The 11,480-nt window shown below is 42.7% G+C and overlaps 1 pseudogene; it reads right to left on the bottom strand.

Moving 5' to 3' along the window:
* Positions 1-1,758: 1,758 nt before the first annotated feature.
* LOC109703370 (leukocyte immunoglobulin-like receptor subfamily A member 5) lies at positions 1,759-6,160 on the bottom strand (annotated as a pseudogene).
* Between the last annotated feature and the right edge of the window lie 5,320 nt (positions 6,161-11,480).

Raw genomic sequence — 11,480 nt, 5'->3', positions numbered from 1 at the left:
TCCTTGACCCCATGCTCGCTCATGCAGCCCAACCCCTGAACCTTTAGGGTTCTAGGGTCCCCACCCACACCTCTGCTTGATTTCTCCATCTGCTTAGACACAGGTGGAGCTGAGACAGGAACTTAAATGAGCTGAGATGTCACCAGGCAGCCTGAGGACCAAGGAAACTCCATGGACAGAGGCTCCTGAGACTCACCAGCTGTTGGTATGAACCCTGAATGTGGAGTGCTGGAGCCACCAGAGAGACTGTGATTGAGGACAAGAGGATGGCAAGGGGCTGGGGCTTCCATGGGGCCTTATTTCTGTTCACTCTCCTCCATTTGTCCCATTGCCTCCCCAAAACCCTCACTTGCCCATCTACCAACTTTTGGATTTCAGTAATGGAGGCAGTGGTGGGTATACATTGGAGGACCCATACTGGTCTCCACTTGGGGGTAAATTCCCCTCTGGCTGACCCTGCCTAGGTTCTCTCATTCCCATTCCAGCTTAGAGAAGTACTAGGGGCAGGGCCCTGAGTGACTCTTTGAGCCCAGAGTGGACAGAGTCAGGGACACCTCACCTGAGACCATGAGCACCAGAGGGTCACTGGGCTGGTACAATGGGAAGGGGGATGAAATTCAAGACCCATAGCACCTGTAGGTTCCCCAAACGGCTGAGGTCACAGTAGTCATGGAGAATTCTGTCTGGTGCTGCTGAGATCAGGACTTTGATCTTAGACATAATGGGGGGATTGGTTGCCCAGTCCTTGGACAGAAGGAAAGTGTCCATTAATTTGGCTGGACTGAGTGAAAGTTTATCAGGAAGCTGTCTTAGAGAGAAGAAAAAGGGTGAGGGGCTGCCTCACCTTGTTTTGAGCTGAAGCCTCACAAAGGCCTGTGTCTGAGGACCTCAGTCTTCCTGTGTTTTCTCTGACTCTCCATAACCCTATCCTGTCTCTCTGTCTCTCTCCCTCCCTGAATCCCCACCCTTCATCCTGCCCATTAACTCCTGGAGCTCCCCTGCAGGACCCATACAGAGTATGATTCCTGAGTGACTCTGCTGGGCTCCTCACCTGTAATCAGGATGTCCAGGAGACCACTGGAAGCTGACCACTCAGAAGAGAGGCTGTGTACATCATAGCATCTATACTGGGCCCCCATGGGAGTCTCTTACAGTGCCCAGGGGGAAGTTGCCTGAGAGAGCCCAACCTGGGGCTGTCTGCCAGCAAGCTGGGAGAGGTCATGCTCCCCCCTCTTTGTACAGAGCAAATCTGTCATAGCCAAAGTCTGAGTGACACTGGAGAGTCAGTTACTCTCTAAGGGCCAGGACATAGCTCTGCTGGGTCCTGTGGGATGGATTTCTGGACATCCCTGGAGAAAAGAAAGCCAGAGACTGAGTGACCAGATCCTACCAAACATCTGCTTCCTTTTCTGTCCTGCAGGTCTCACTGTGTCTCACACTTTGGGTCTCTGTGTCAAGGTCCCTAGAGCTCCCTGGCAGAGGGTTCATGGCAATGTGCTTGAGTCCTCAAGGAGCAATTGGGACATTACGGACTTCCTCACATGAGACCTGCAACTCTAGGAGGTCACTTGAGCTCTGACCATGCTGAAGGGCTGTCATGGTAAAACATAGCATCATATATGGTGCTCAGGAATGCATGTTCCCAGGCTCCAGTGAGTTTTGTGTGCCCCAATTCAGAGATTCTCTCTTTAAACACGTGGTATTCCTAGGCCTCCAGGGTCCCCTGACACCATGTGGTCACAGGCCTCCTCCAGGGAATCACAGAAACTGGTTCAGCCTAGAGGGTGGGTATGGGAGTGTCCCTATGATGAAGCAGGTGACAATGAGCTGGGTAGGTTCTGAAGAGTGAAGCAGAGAAGTTTGACTTGGAGATGACATTTGAACTGATCTCTGAAAGGCTGGATTGTTCTTGAAATAGGCATAGCATCTGAATATACACCTGTGGCTGGGAGTCACAGAGCCCACAGGAAACAGGAATTGCCCGTTGGGGTGTTGCTGTGAGTCCAGGGTCCAGAATAGCTTGTGTTTCCCTTCCTTAGTCAGAATGAACTTGTCAAATACCAGTCAAGAGCCACACTGGAGGGTCATATTCCCTCCTGAGGTCACCACAGGACTGATCTGGGCTGAGAGGCTGGGTTTTCTGCAGGGTGCTAACAGCAAAGGGGCTGTGTTTTAAATGTACTCACACCTTCCACATTTTCTCCAGGGCTGGGCTGTGAGAGGGGAACACCCTTGAGAGCAGACCCCCTTCCTGACAGCAGAGCCTGCAGCTGGGACCCGAGTCCTCTCACCTGTCACCACCAGCTCCAGGAAGTTCCTTGCCTCTGAACAGCCAGTAGGGCTGCAATAGTAACACTGATATTGCATTTGCATGGTACTCTGTCATTTGTGTGATGGAGAACTTTGCCTTGTTCCTGGGCTGCTGCAGTGAGTTGTCTGTCCCAGGGCTCTGAACTTCCTTATTCATATAGATGATACTCCTGGGCCTCCAGGGTCCCCTCACACAAAATGGTCACAGGCATTCCCCAGGTGATTATATAGCCTGGCTCAGCCCAAAGCCTGGGTTTGGCCAGGGTTCCTGCAAGGAAATGAGAGGTTGAGTCCAAGGACATCCCCTCTCAGGGCCCAACTCTGAGCCCCAGGACCTTCCAGGCACACCCAGCATTGGCTCCTCCTCATTTTCTCTATCCCCATTGCCCAGTGGTGGGGTCTAGTCCCCTGTGAGGAAGAGGGACTTGAGATGACTGCTGACACACTCACCTGCCTGCACTCAAGTCTTGGAATGCTGACCCAGCCCTGGAAGAGTTCCCTGTGAGAAGTTTTCTCCTGAAGCCTGGGCAGGTCCTCTCCTCACCACAGTCTCCCGAGCCCCTGGGGTCTTCTGATGGACTAGGGATGGCTTTGGTTTGGGGTGCCTCCAAGACTATAGTGCCCCCTCCCCCTCTTCACATCTCACCCAGGCAGAGCAGGGCCATGGGTGTGGGGATCATGGCATCTTCTTCCATTGGCCAGTGCTGAACAGGGCCTAGCAGGCTAGACAGACAGACAGACAAGCAAAGTGTGGCCACTAAGACGGCAGGTCCTTCTTGTCACATAGTTGTCATATCACCAGGAACTGGCTCTGCACTGCATAGAAACCTGGCTCTCATTCTTCTAGGGCTGGCATAGGGTGAACAACAGGCTTTGGTAGACACATTAGACAGCAATGGTGATGTCATGACCTCTGGCTACTTCAATCTGGCCTTATTTCCTTCTATACTCAAAAATCAATCAAGTACTTTTTGAGTATTTTCATTATCCATCAACGAGTGACATACATCAAAATCACTAATTTTCAGAATTCAAAGTAATAAACACACACACACACACACACATGCACACACACACACACGCACACATGCACATCCAATATATTCACTTCCTATTTCTGCTGTAACAGTGGCTTAGAGCAATGCAGAACATTTTGTCAGTTTTGCATGTCTTAAGTGCAAGCATCCCCTTTGGTTGAGTTAAGTTCCCCTCAGTGCTGTGTCCACCGCAGGTCCTGGGCTGACTCTACCTACTCACCTCTTCAAGCTCCTGCAGGCTGTGCATCCTGTGCCTCCTCATCTCTCCCTTCTCACAGATGAGCAGACTGTTCCCTCCTCTGCTCCACCTTCTGTCATGCTGACCTCCTGCCTCCCTTTTTCTTTCTTTTTCTTTTCTTTTATTTTTTGCAGCACTGGAGTTTGAACCCAGGGCCTACACTTTGAGCCACTCCACCAACCCTTCATTTTGGTGGTGGTTTTTTTCAATACAGAGTCTCATGAACTATTTGCCTGAGCTGGTTTTGAACCGTGATCCTTCTGATCTCTGCCTCCTGAGTAGCAAGGATTCTAGACATAAACCACCAGTGCCCAGCTGTCTCTTTCATTTATAAAGACCTTGTTATTATGTTGAGACCCCACAGGTAATCTTCCTTCCAAGATCATTAACATATGCTCCTTTGCAAATCCCTTTCTGCCAGGCAAGAAAACATGGTCACAGGTTCTGGGGATAAGCATGTGGATATGGTTGTGCTTGACACCAGTGAATTTCCTCTGTCCCATAGTACTGGGCTTTCCTCTTTATTCAGAAGGTAATCTGGGCACATAGCTTGACTCAGCCCAGAGGCTGGGTTTGGGTTTGGTATTTTGAGCACCACACGTATCTGGGAATATCTTTAGTCAAATCTCATATGAACCACTTCTCTCACAATGAACCATGGATGAGTCCAATTCAGAGATGGGTTGGTCAGTCAATACCTATACATGAGGGTCACCAGTGGTTGCATGGTGACTTGACTATACATGTCCAGGCTTTCCCACTCAGGTGCAGCTCAGTAAAACAACAGAAACCATTTCACAAAAGACTGGCTCTGAACAAACTGTACAGTGTGGCTCTAAAACCTTTAAGTCTATTCTAGTACTCTTCATATTCTCCTGCCACAGACGCTCCACACCATGGCCTCTGCTGGGTCCTGTGGATCAGGCTTTTTAGCAACCTGGATCTGTTGCAAAGACTTCTCTTGATCATGGCCCCACTGAGCCAGCTTCCTTTCAAAGTACTTAATGAATGGACTGAGATCACACACCCAAGGAGTTGCATGCTGTCCTTGAACTCCAGAAGAGGCCACTAGGCTATGGGCTTTTACTTATTATACCAGTGTCCAACTGAACACGTCTGCACTTTGTATGCAAATGTCAACATGCTTCAGGAATCTGAACTCATACAACTTGTATCAAGGCAGCAAAACCCTGAATTCTGATAGATTTATATTCCCCACCTAGGAACCTGTTGTTTCTAACAACTTTCTCTAGTAGCTGCTGCTTCCTGTGAGGCCCACATCATGCATCACCACAATGATGGATGTGAAGCATCCTGCTCAGTGGAGGAGCTCATGACCTGCAGACCAGATGGCAGAGGCTAGGTTGACACAGACCTGCATAGCACAGTAGAGAAGAACTATTGATCCTCAGCTCTTACACACAGAAAATACACTTACACATGGAAAATACACTTCTGCCAGACCCATAGCTGCAGCTGGAGCCAGGGACATGTGGATTATCCCTAGTAATGCAGTCTTCTCATGATCAGAAGCTGGAGTTGGAATTAACCACTTGACTCCCACACCCAGTGCAGGCTTCAAGGTACTCTGTCTTCTGTCACACAAGATTTGCGTGGGAACATGGGGTCCTAGAGGGATGTTGATCCTCACATCCCCTTCAGGAATGCAGAATGACTATTGTCTCACTGTTCAGTAGGAAGAAGCATCTCCAGTGCCTTCCTGTGGCCTTTCCTTCCATGGTGTCTCTGACCCCAGGTGAGAAGCATGAGGTACTAAGGGTGTCTATACCCTTTGGTTATCCCAGAACTGAGGTAATATCTGTGGGGTGGGTTCAGGGATCCCAGCCAGACCTCCACTAACCAGCTCATCAGTATGTGCCTCTATGCTGACTGCAGACATACAGAGTCACAGTGGTCCTGGGGTATCCAGGATCTTTAGCAGAATGGAACAGTCAACAATGAATACTTTTGTACAATAAATCCACAGAGTATATATATACGTATATATATAATATGTATATATATATATGTATATATATATATATATATATATGTATATATATATACATATATATTTTTTTTTTTTACCAATAAAGAAGGTTATGGTATCCTGGAATGTTGAGGACCTATTCCACATTTAAAACTGATTTTATTCAGTGTCTCTCCTTGTCTCCACAAGCTAAGTAAGCAATTGTCCCTGTCAGTGTAGGAAGTGCACCTCAGAATGTGTTATAGACCTTCTCTAGACAAACAGCACAATTGATGCAAATTAAATATCCCATGGAATTAGAAGACATACACATTTTTCTCAGTACCCAGGCAAATCACCAACACTTAGTACATAATTTCAAGCCTGAAAAAGAAAATAAATGGACATTTACATAATAATCAAAACCATTACTAATGACCATGATTATTGACTAGTTGATCAACAATGTTTCAATTAAGAACATTTATTAATGGTTAATAAACTGAAAATATCAATGAAGACTAACTAACCACATTCTTTACTGCCAGTGAAGTAATCAATTATTGACAGATCTGTCATAACAATGACGAAGCTATAGGGACCCATCTTGACATGACCACAGCCACCATGAGTCAGAACAACCATGATTGTCCCCGAGTGACACTGGTCTCTTCCCCACATGGTCATACACTGTATTTAAGCACAGATCCATGGAGTGGTGTGTGAAGCTTTATGATAAGGCCTGGCACAATTAGCATCGGGAATGTGCATGACATGGGTGACACCGTCTTGAAGGAAACCACGTGCATTCCTCCTTGAAGAAGTCACTTTTGTCCTGGCTACTGTATGAGCCTCCCATCCTCTGTCCCAAATCACAGGACCCGCTGCCCTCTTTGCTCATGACCATGTTTCTGTAAGCACCAATAAAGTGCACTCTGTAGGTGCCAGCTAGGTAGCTCAGTAGCAGAGAACTTGCTTACCATGTGTAAGGCTCTGAGTTCAATCAGACAGCAAAAAAAAAAATCACACCATACAATCTTACATCTGTTTGACTATTACTTTGACCTCATAGCACCATGGAACTGGTTCTTATACACAGTGACTGAGTTTTTCTGGAACTAATACTTGCTTTAAAATCATTAAAAAAAAACAAATTAGTAACATGACAGTGATTAGACTAATTAGGACAGTTATGACAGTGAAACTCAAGGCTTCTTCTAAAAGTACAAAACAATAATAAAAGTATGACTCATTGCCTTCCCTGTGGACTGGGCAGAGCTGGCTGGTGATTTTCAGAACTGCATGATTTTCTTTTGTGCCCTTCTGTGTGGGAGGGTGGGAGGAGGAGCCCCAAGGTTTCACAGGCTGAGAGGATGCAAGGGTAGGCATTTATCCCACTTTGTGTTTCAACACTGAAAATTTCACAGGACACTAAACAGTTATTTCCTGACATATCAGCCTTTGTAGTGGTCCCAAATAAGAAGTATGACTTCTCCTTTTTCAAAAATCAATTTCTGCCAGTCATGAACCCCAAGTTCCACACTTCACTTGTTTTCTGAGTATTCCATGGAGTAGAGAGAGCACAATGGAGGAAGGTCAGGAGAAGCCTGGTTCTGTCCAAGGTCCCATTTCTATCCACGACTCAAAGGATGTGTTCATCTCCATGTCTTACTGGAACGTGGAATCCTGTGTGGATTGATTGTCTTCACAACAAGAGTGTGAAAGAGACCTTGGAAATACTTTTCTTATGGCCATTGGTCACAACCAGTGTTAATGAGTGGAAATTATTGAGGGCTGATAGAGAAGAAGGTGGTTTGCGGAGGAAGGTGTCCTGAGCTATTTCCAAAGGAAGAGAGTTGTCAGCAACATGTCACGATTAGATTTGAGTATGCATTCTTGGCTGGAATACCACTCTAGTGACACTGCCCTTCTCTGGTCCTCATTGGTAATGTTTTCTTGGAGAGCTTGGTTAATTTGCCATCCACTGAGCTTCTCTACAGGAAAGTTATTTGCCTTTCATCATTAATCATGAAGTTCCAAGAAGACACTTTGAGAACTTGTAAGCAGCATGTTCCTCATTCATCTTTCACTTAATCAGCCACTGACCTCTATATTATAGCAAACGCCTTTCTTGATCCCCAATATATTCAGTTGTGTGTAAAAACACTGCTCATGATACCTCATCAACTTCACACACTTGTTGAAGATGGTTGATGTTTCTTATGCAATAATAATCAGATTCTCTTGACTTTCTTATTTCCTGAGATTCTCATATCTGCATCCAGTTTTCTTTTTATTAGTTTGTTCTTTTCATTTCACAGTATATCTTAGAATTCACTCCATATCATGATCAATTCTTTCTTCTCTTTTAAAGTGACAAATTTCTCCACTTCAGCAGGAACCTCAATTTATTTAGCCTCTCTATTATGGTTGAGCATTTTGGGATTCTTTCCCAACAGTCAGGAGTACAAATGATGTTTTCATGAGTGCCCTTGGGACATACATTTTTGTATTTTTGAGGTGTGTCTTCAGGAATATTCCTTGAAGACTTTTTCTGGTGGAAAATATAAATGCACATGTTTCTGGCAGCATTGAAAATTTCCCTTAAATACAGGCAATACAATTCCCACTAATAATATAACAACAGATCTATTAATTCACAGGCTTACCAAGAGCAGTGATTTGGCAAGATTCTGATTTTATCCAAACAGATAGCACTGCTTTTCAGTTTAGCATAAATTTGTACTTTTATATAAATAAATATGAACTCCATTTTAATTTTTTATGTCATTAATTCTTGTTCATAACATATGCTATTTTATTTTTCTGTAATAATTAAAAATATATGTATGTATTGATATTAATTTTATGTATTTTATGTACTGTAATAATTACATAATAATACAATATGTTACCTGCAATGTAATTATAACTTTTCAGAAAAATCTGAAAATGCAAGAATAATGTCTAGATGTCTAATTAAGACAGCAAATAACACAAAGATATGGTTTAAACATTTCTGTAAAAGTATTCAGTTTAGTTTGTAATGGACAAAACTAATTGTATATTTTCCAGAGTATAATGTGATGTTTTCATGAATGTACACAAGGTCAAATAATGAAATCAAACCAATTAACCAAGTAAAAGTCTAAAAGTACAAAATAATAAGAAAATCAACAAGAATAAACCATTCTTACCAGACCAGGGGTTCTGGAGAAATGTCTCTTTTTTTGTAGAAATCTTTAAGAATTGATAGAACCAGATGGCAAGCTCAGCAGGAAGTACTTTGATTCTTACCTTTCTTTCCCTTTTTCTATTTACATATTATAAATATGTGACTTGATACATATGTTAATTCCCTCTATTTAATCATTGTACAATATATGCATGCATCATAACATCACTTTGTACCCTAAAGTTTTGTGCAATTATTTGTCAATTAAATGCAAATCAGAACATTATGTAAAATATCTCAAAAAGAAAAGAAGACACAAAGAAACACAAAGTCCATGGTAGGTCCATCCTCACAAAGCTGCTTGTGTTGAATCCTATGATTGCCCAGCCCCCCTGCACCCCAGTTTCAGAGACTGTGAAAGAAAACAAACACTATCACACTCATTCTCTGAAGCCAGTATTACACTCATCCCCAAACCAGAAAAGTACAAATCAAAAAAAGAGAATTATAGGTTAATCTCTTTAGACAACCTAGACCTGTAACCTAAATTCAACAACAACAAAAATATCATACACCATGATCAAGCTGGTTACATTTGAGGGATAAAGGTATGGTTTGATGTTTTCAAATCAATGACTGTAATACAGCGTGTAAATAGAATGAAAGACAGAATTTGGCAAAAGAGCACAAAACATATATTTGATAAAATACAGCCTCTTTAACAAATAGTGCTGAGAAAACTGTATGTCCACCTGTGGAAGACTAAAATAGGTCCTTGTCTCTCACGCTGAACTAATATCAATTCAAAGTGAATCAAAGCTCTCAATGCAAGACCCAAAACATTGAAAGTCCCATAGGAAATAACAGGAAACACACTGGATCACATGTTCATAGGTAATAACTTTATGACTAGAACTCCAATAACTCAGCAAATAAGAGAAAGGATTGACAATTGGGAGTGCACAAAACTAAAACAGCTTCTGCACAGCAAAGAAAACAGTCACTAGGCTGAAGAGACAGCCTACAGAACAGGAGAAAATCTTTGCCTTTTATACATCTGACAAGGGATTATTAATCAGAATATACAGGGAACTAAAAAACTAGACCACTTCAATCAACAACCCAATGAATAAATGGATAAATGAATTGAATAGACAATTTTCAAAGGAAAAGGTATATATGGCCAATGAATACATGAGGAAATACTCCACGTTCCTGGCCATGAAGCCAATGTGAATCAAAACAACATTGAAATTTCACCCACTCCAGTCAGAATGGCTGTCATCAAAAACACGAACATCCAATGCTGGTGAGAATGAGGGGGGAAAGGAACTGTTTTGGTGAGAATGTAAATTAGCACAACGATATGGAAACCAGTCCAGAGGTTCCTCAAAAAAAACTAAAAATAGAGCGACCACAAGACCTGAGATAGCACTCCTGGACATGTACCTAAGAAGTGTGATCCAGGATACAACAGAGTCACTTGCACACCAATGTTTATTGAAGCTCTGTGCACAATAGCCCAGCTTTAGAAACAGCCCAGATGCCCTACAGCTAATAAACACTAAGAAAATGTGGTAGATACACAATGGAGGCTGATCCAGGATTAGGAATACAGTGAGGTCATTTGCAGGAAAATTGATGGAACTGTAGTGATCCTGTGAAGTGAAGTAATGGGAACTTGCAAAGGAAAGAATCACATGCTTTCTCTCATATGTGAACTTCAGAGAGAAAACACATGAAAGTAAAAGCAGTACTATTATTGATGTGGATGAGGAAAAGAAGGAGAGAACAGGGAATGCCAGAGGGCAATAGGGTGAATATAATTAAGGTATGTTTCATGAGCATATGAAAATGTCTCAGGGAAATATATGATGTTTTAGAAAAAATATTATCATATATTAATTGTACAGGGGGATACATTGTGATACCTACATGTGCACATATAATGTATCTTTATTAGATTTACCCCCTCCATTGTTCTTCTTCATCCTCCCTCCTCCCTACTTAGATCAAGGTCAACAGTTTTTATTGTTCTATTTTCATACATGAACACAAAATATATCCACAATATTCTCCCTCCCTCACCCTTTCCTTGTGCTCTCCTCCCTCCCACTGGAACCAATATATTAAATACACTTAAAATGACTAGAAAAGAACATGACAGTCATTTCAGAAGCTGCTTGGTTACTTTGATAATGTGCAGCTGTGACCATCACCATTTTATTGACATATAACAACTGTACATATTCATGAGGTACACTGTGGTGACTCGATACACATACAACACAATGTGTAGCAATAAAATCAGAGTCATCAGCACTTTCATCTCCTGAAACATTTAACAGTCCTTTGTGTTGTGAACCTTCAAAATACTCTCTTCTACTCCTTTATACAACACCTAATAATGTGTTGTGAACAGGAGTGTCCCACTCTGTAGTAGAGCCCTAGAAATGATTCCATCTATACTACTATATTTTCAGTTAATTATTTCACTTACTTATTCATAGATTGTATACTTTTGCATGCCTCCCTAAGAAATACATGTTATTGAAATAATACATGTTACCTATTTTAACTAGGCATTAAAACATATCCATTCCAGGGTTCCAAGATGGTAGGGTGCTGACAGAATCCAAATCCCCAAGCTCCCAAACCTGAAAGATAATCTGAGGTTCATGGCAGCAAGCATATTTGGTCTGGTTACTTTGCTTAATAAGAGGTTGCCAATGTATACACAGACCACATCTA

The sequence above is a fragment of the Castor canadensis genome, chromosome 16 (genome assembly GCF_047511655.1).
Source record: "Castor canadensis chromosome 16, mCasCan1.hap1v2, whole genome shotgun sequence".
In the NCBI taxonomy this organism is placed as follows: domain Eukaryota; kingdom Metazoa; phylum Chordata; class Mammalia; order Rodentia; family Castoridae; genus Castor; species Castor canadensis.
Note: the sequence above shows the minus strand (reverse complement) of the source record. Positions and strands in the feature narration are given on the sequence as shown.